Consider the following 7,797-nt stretch of genomic DNA (forward strand, 5'->3'; position numbering starts at 1 on the left):
GTACGACCCTGCCTCACGCAGGAAGCGGGCAGGTCCTAATCCAGGCACTTGTCATCTCCCGTCTGGATTACTGCAACTCGCTGTTGGCTGGGCTCCCTGCCTGTGCCATTAAACCCCTACTACTCATCCAGAACGCGCAGCCCGTCTGGTGTTCAACTTTCCCAAGTTCTCTCACGTCACCTGCGCTCCTCCGCTCTTCCCTGGCTTCCAGTTTGAAGCTCGCATCCGTTACAAGACCATGGTGCTTGTCCTACGGAGCTGTGAGGGGAACGGCACCTCCGTACTTCAGGCTCTGATCAGGGCCCTACACCAAACAAGGGCAACTGCGTACATCCACCTCTGGCCCTGCTCGCTCCCTACCTCTGAGGAAGTACAGTTCCGCTCAGCCCAGTCAAAATTGTTCGCTGCTCTGGCACCCCAATGGTGGAACAAACCTCCACGACGCAGGTCAGCGAAGTCAATTCACCACCTTCCGGAGACACCTGAAACCCACCTCTTTAAGGAATACTAGGATAGGATAAAGTAATCCTTCTAACCCCCCCCCCTTAAAAGAGTTAGATGTCACTATTGTAAAGTGGTTGTTCCACTGGATATCATAAGGTGAATGCACCAATTTGTAAGTCGCTCTGGATAAGAGCGTCTGCTAAATGACTTAAATGTAAATGTAACACATGACTCCAGTAATCCACAATTGTTTTATTTTTATTTAACTAGGCAAGTCAGTTTAAAGAACAAATTCTTATTTACAATGACAGCCTAGGAACAGTGGGTTAACTGCCTTGTTCAGGGGCAGAATGACAGATTTTTAACTTGTCAGCTCGGGGATTCGATCTTGCAACATTTCGATTACTAGTCCAACGCTCTAACCACTAGGCTACCCTGCCGCCCCAATCATCATGGTATTCCATTTAATCATGTGTGATAATCTGGTGTGATAGTTAATTTTAAAGACAAAATAGTCAGCAAATATTATTCTATCTTTCAGCTAAAGGAGACTCTACAATAACAAGTCTCGAAGGTGAAGCATCTATGCATTGAAAAGTGAAAAGGACTACATTGACATCCCAGAACTTCAGAGAGCAGTGTTGAGAAGACCGGGCTCTCAATTGGGGCTACCAAGGAGAATGTTCCTGAGATCAGATGACCCAAGACTCCCTGAAGTGCCACCACCAACAACGGCTGAGCTGCTTCAACTTCGAGGAGACATCGCCACACAACACATGGTGCCGTAGGCACACCTTTGAGCTGGGAAGGACCTGAGCTTTCCCTGTTGTCAGACTTGGTGTTTCCCGGGAAGTGTGAAAACCTACACAGTAGTCAGAGTTGTTGTTGAAAGAGGTGGGCCTATAATCAAACATATTAATCAAATAAATAATGGAAGATTGTGTGAGAAACAATTCTTGTGCATTTTTTTATCTAGCATATAGTCATCATTATTGTACTTTTGGAGTGGTTTTTTGAATGATTTACTGAACGGTTCTCTGTTCTTGGATATCTATGCTCTTGGCGGTTAACATTTCAAATTAGCAGACCTACAGGTGGGTACATTTCCAGAAAGACGGATGGACTACCATGGTGTTAATACAGTACAAATCAAGTTGGTCCGATTACACAGATCAGGTCAAATAATTTTATTAGGGACATAAATAAGAATACAAGGTGGTCTATGTAACCTTCCTCAAAATGACAAAAGCACAGTGTAAAGGAAACCTTCTGATAAAGTACTGAACTGATATCACAAAGACCAAGGAGAATTCACAATAAAAACAAATGGAGTATTTTTTCTAATTGAGATCCAAATAAAGAACAAAGTACTGTGTAGTCGTGGAAAGCATTAACCTGTTATGTAAACATACTTGGTCAAAAATAAATGGAATTTTGCAGTGGTGAAATGGCAGTAGTTGTGTGTGGTAAGGTACAAGAGTCTCCCCGCAATTCATGGAGGTGCACCAGATGGTTGTCCTTAGGCCCTGAGATACAGTAGCTCTCCAGTACTCCTTCATGTCAAAGATAACTCCAGGTAGACAGGAAGTGGCCAGCTCCAGAACCTCTCCCGTTTCTTCAAAGAACAGCTCTTGCAATTTAGCCTGTAATGACAAGAAAAAAAGCAACATGAAATTACAGATTGCAGCCAAATGTTGTGTGATATGATTATAATGTTGTGAAACAGGTAAACAGTACCACAGATGAAAGATTTTTACGAACCTTCATCTCAGCCAGCCTCTCTTCTTGCAGTTGGGCAGACATTTCAAGGTGTTCCTGTCCAATTCTTTCTGCAGCCCTGCCTGTGCCCCTGGATGGTCTGTGACTCTTCAAAACTGGAATCCTGTGAGGATCCGAAGGATCAGGTTAGAGTGGATCTGCTCTACGGCGCACTCTCTCTCCCTCAGAGGGGGAGAGGTATGGATACAGACAGTTTTATGATGGTCATAAATACCTTGCAGAAACTCTGCCTTTGGGCTCTGCAGGATTGAGGGGAAATAACCCTTTTGTAGCAAAGACATTCTTCCTGCCAAAACTCCATCCTCCAAAAAGTGGAGAATAAAACAATACTTCTAATATTAACAATGTTGGAAATGGTGGGGGGACTTAAAGAACAGTCATGTCGAATTCGTTACTAATTTGTGATGTAACTAAGGACAGTAGAACAACATACCTGTTTCTCTGAATGTGTATATTTCCCAGTTATCAGATTTACATCTAAATGTTATGGAATTAATATGATTAAATAGGTAACCATTTGTGAGAAGATGAAATGTGATCTTAGCCTTCTAAATGAGAAAAAGTTTTCATATAAAGTTTATCCAGTCAGTAACCATGCCCACGTGAGCACAGACATTAATGCAAAACGTAATGAAACCGCCCTTTTTCCAGAGTATATAATGGGACCCGTGACTAAATTCTCATTAGACCAGTACATTGACGGGTTGCTACTGGCGTGTAAAATGGTTCTAGCTGTACCCTGAATAATCAACCATTGAGACCAGTATACTCTCTCGAAGAAGACTACACAGGAACATTCAGTCTGCAGCTGTTTAAGTACTTTAGTCTGCTAACTCGACCGAAGAAAAAGAACAATTTACTCTCACCACTATAGATACCTCTATCAAACAACCATTGGTAGACCTCTGGAAGACCCTTTCTAACAGACACTCCGAAACCAAGAAGCTGCCACTACAAAGGACATGGTAACCTCTGGTGGACAACCAGAGACTTACACAACCAGAGACTTTCGGTCGAATTACTCCCCGTAGATGGATCGAGTGTTTTGAACAGAGAGACAGCAAAGACATGCAAACGTAAATATGTATGTCGCAATTATTTCGAATGAGCAGCCGTTTGTGAAAAGTATTCACATTTCCATGAGCATAGTTATCAGCTGTATTTATGATATTTGAATTATTTTGTCCCTCCCTTTCCCTCTCTTTTGAATCCGCCATTTTGTGTAACAAGCCGTCATATCGGTTTAATCCGCTAGGGACCTTTCATTGCATTGTGTTAGTAACCAATAACTATACCGTGTGTGTGTGTTTACGTATTTCTGTGTGATTACTTAGTTAGTTAGCAAATAAATGATTAAGCCAATTTGTATATCGCTGATTCATCATTTATGATAGGGTTTGTGCAGATATCCAAGAATTTTGCGACATTCAGAATAAGACTGATGAGGTAAATCATAATTAATTGATGACTAAGATGATAACGATGTATTTATGTCTTTAGAGTTAATTCGAGAAATGGTAACTCATTAAACAACCTTTTTCCCTTGTGCCCCAAGACTTAATGACTTAATTGTTTTCATGAGTAATTTAATCATCGTAATAAATAAACATAGTTAATTCATTTGATAAAATAATGTCATTGCATTAATGATAGTAATAGCACGACAGCCACAATTATATAGGATTGTATTTTGATGTTCACCACATGGTCTTTTATATATAACCAATAAGGATTTTCATGCAGAAGAGTTGAGTATAACACTTCCGCACTTCATACACAGTATCTTCATTACTATAGCTCTCAAGAATCGAGGGGCAATCCCAGTAATGTTAATAGTTAGCTAGCTAGCATAGGAGTCACAGAAGGGCAAAAGACCCACCAAAGCTAAGGTTATTTTCCATACATGCAGAGCTATGATAGTCAAAATGCATTATTTTACACAGTTGTTTGATAACTAATGTACTAAAGCTATAGTCATATTCCTATCTTGAACCAGGCAGATCAATTCACGGTAGCTATTATTAACTTTTACTTGGTACTCATCCCGGATCCGGGAGCACCCCCCACAGTAAAAAAGCTGACTAGCATAGCCTAGCATAGCGTCACAAGTAAATACTAGCATCTAAATATCATTAAATCACAAGTCCAAGACACCAGATGAAAGATACAGATCTTGTGAATCCAGCCATCATTTCTGATTTTTAAAATGTTTTACAGGGAAGACACAATATGTAAATCTATTAGCTAACCACGATAGCAAAAGACACAACTTTTTTTTCTCCACCATTTTTTTCCTGCATGGGCAGCTATCACAATTTCGACTAAATAAAGATATATATAGCCACTAACCAAGAACAACTTCATTAAGATGACAGTCTGATAACATATTTATGTATAGCATTATGTTTTTTTCGAAAAATGTGCATATTATCAGGTATAAATCACAGTTCTACATTGCAGCTGCAATCTGAAATAGCGTTGAGGCAGCCGAATAATTACAGAGACGACCAATTACCCAAAATAGCTCATTCCTAAAACATCTTTCTGAAAATACACAGCATTACAGCAAATGAAAGCCCAACATCTTGTGAATCCAGCCATCATTTCTGTTTTTCAATGTTTTAAGGGAAGGACACAATATGTTAAATCTATTAGTAACCACGTTAGCAAAAAGACACCACTTTTTTTACTCACCAGTTTTTTACTCCATCAGTAGCTATCACTAATTCGACTAAATAAGATATATATAGCCACTAACCAAGAAACAACTTCATAAGATGACAGTCTGATAACATATTTATGGTATAGCATTATGTTTTTTTAGAAAATTAGCATTTTTCAGGATAAATCACAGTTTACCATTGCAGCCACTGATCACAAACTCACCCAAAGCGGACTAGAATAACTCAGAGAGCAACTGTATTACCTAAAAATACACAGCGTAGCAGCAAATGAAAGCCCAACATTGTGAATCCAGACAATATTTCAGATTTTCTAAGGTTTTAACAGCGAAAACACAAAATATCCGTATATTAGCATACCACATGAGCTGACATCACCGCCAGATTGAGTTCAGGCAAAAAGCGCAGATAACGTTATCACACCAAAATATATTAATTTTTTTCACTAACCTTCTCCAGAATTCTTCAGTTGACAGTCGTGTAACATCATATTACACAATGCATATAGCATGTTTGTTCGATAAATGTGCATATTTGCACAACAAATCGTGGTTATGCTATGTAATCAGTCAAAACATGACATGCATTCTGGCCGGCGCCATCTTGGAAGGGCACCTAGTTTACGATTATTTATCGATTAGATTGACTAAAAAAATACAGGTTGGACAGCTAATGAAAGATGCATTGGTTATTAATGCAACCGCTGATTTAGATTTTTAAATTAACGTTACTAGACATACAGTGTGCGTTGCAGCCAGACTAGTGCCGCAATATGGCCGAAAAATGCGTTTACATTTTTCCACATAAATACGGAATAAAATCATAAATAGCTCTTACTTTTGGACAGCTTCCATCAGAATCTTGGGCAAGGTGTCCTTTTGTCCAAAGAATCGTTGCTTGTTGTAAAACGTCCACTTCAACTTCGGAACTAGCAGCTAACAGTAGCTACGTGGCACACACATGTCCAAATCCTCAAACGCAATACTACGAAAATTCCGAAAATAGCAATATAACTCGGCATAAACTGATATAAATCGGTTTCAAATAACTTCGTATGATGTTCTAACACCTATACGAATTAAATTACAGACGGACATATCTAAGGCCGATAACTGAGCGTTTCAAATGCTATCCTGAGTCTTGCGTTGCGTAATGGCGGAAGTCGAAAAAGAGAGCGCACCTCGTTCCTTGCCCTTTTATAGCTCTGAGAAATACGTAGAAACACCATTCCACTTCTCATTGGTTACTGACATCCAGGGGAAGGCGGGTGCAGTTCATTTCGATCCATAGGGCACACACAAGAGCTTTAAACTGATCCGAGATCAGAGCCTAGTTTTCAGACCTTCGCATGTCCTGTCATGATTTTCGCTGTAGAAAGAGTTCTGGTTCACCCACAGATATAATTCAAACGGTTTTAGAAACTAGAGATTGTTTTCTATCCAATAGTAATAATAATATGCATATTGTACGAGCAAGAATTGAGTATGAGGCAGTTTAATTTGGAGACGATATTTTCCAAAGTGGAAACAGCACCCCCTGTATTGAGAAAAGGTTAACCATGTAGCTAGCTAAGTTAGCTAGCTAGCTACCTTGACATTGTTAAAGTTAGCTACCTTCTGGCTGACAACATGAATATTATAGCATGTACACAAATATAGAAAGAATATTGCATTCTTGCCTGAGGGGTTTTCAAAAAACACCTGCACACACATAGTTAAGCAGTGCATGTTTAAGAACTGCAAGTGTGTCAAGAACTGCAACAGTGCTTAACACTATCCCATGCGTATCAAGAATGTTCCACCACCCGAAGGACATCCAGCCAACGGCTCGCCAGTAGTCGAAAATGGGTAAATGATGAAAGAGGACAAAGGAGGCTGACAAATTGTGCAGAGCAACAGACAGGCTACAGTTAGTCAAGTCAGAGTCCAGTACAGGATTGATGCCCAAAGACCCATAAAAGAATACACAACTCATCGTACCATGACAAGAATGTGGTATGGCAGCCGCTTCTTTCTGCAAAAAAAACGAAACAATAAATTGCGGTTGCAATGGGCTAAGGAACAAAAACACTTGACAATTGGAAAAACATTGCCTGGTCTGATTAATGCCAGTTCATGCGGTTGTAAGGCCTAGGGTATGTACCTGAGTACATGCATCCATCATGCCGCGTGTCAACATTGCAGGCTGGTGGTGAGGAGTGTGTTTTCATGGCACACGTTTGGCCCCTTGATAAAAGTAGAACAAAGTTTAAATGCAACAGGATGTCTGATCATCATTGCCAATCAGGCGCATCCCTTAATGGCAGAAGTATATTCATCTGTAAATTAAAAAAAATCTGCAGGATAATGCCCATGCCACAAGGCTAGGATTGTCCAGGAATGGTTAAATTAACATGACAAAAAATATAGCATACTGCAGTGGCCTGCCCAGTCACCAGATCTCAATCCAATTGAGTATCTTTGGGATGTGATGGAACGAGCTATTTGGAGTAGAGATCCACTAAGAGCCAATTTGATGCAACTGTGAGAAGCATAGGAGTCAACATGGGCCAGAATCCCTGTGGAACACTTTCAACATTATTTAGAGTCTGACGAATTGAGGCTGTTCTGAGGGTAAAAGGGAATGCAACTCAATAGTTAGGTGTTCCAAATGTTTTGTACACTAAGTGTATATACAGTACTGGTCAAAAGTTTGAACACATCTACTACTCATTCAAGGGTTTTCCTTTATTTTTACTATTTTCTACATTGTAGAATAATAGTGAAGACATCAAACCTAAGAAAAAACATGGAATCATGAAGTAACCAAAAACGCGTTAATCAAATCAAAACATATTTATATTTGAGAAAATTCAAAATAGCCACCCTTTGCCTTGATGACAGCTTTGCACACT

At 39.8% G+C, this 7,797-nt stretch overlaps 1 long non-coding RNA gene across 1 annotated transcript; it reads right to left on the bottom strand.

Moving 5' to 3' along the window:
- Positions 1 to 1,616: 1,616 nt before the first annotated feature.
- LOC139022937 (uncharacterized) lies at positions 1,617 to 2,357 on the bottom strand. The gene is made up of 2 exons (XR_011474004.1): positions 2,206 to 2,357; positions 1,617 to 2,087 (listed from the first exon to the last, which is right to left on the bottom strand). It is a non-coding gene; the product is annotated as an uncharacterized lncRNA (long non-coding RNA).
- Between the last annotated feature and the right edge of the window lie 5,440 nt (positions 2,358 to 7,797).

Source organism: Salvelinus sp. IW2-2015, linkage group LG24 (assembly GCF_002910315.2).
Source record: "Salvelinus sp. IW2-2015 linkage group LG24, ASM291031v2, whole genome shotgun sequence".
Lineage (NCBI taxonomy): Eukaryota > Metazoa > Chordata > Actinopteri > Salmoniformes > Salmonidae > Salvelinus > Salvelinus sp. IW2-2015.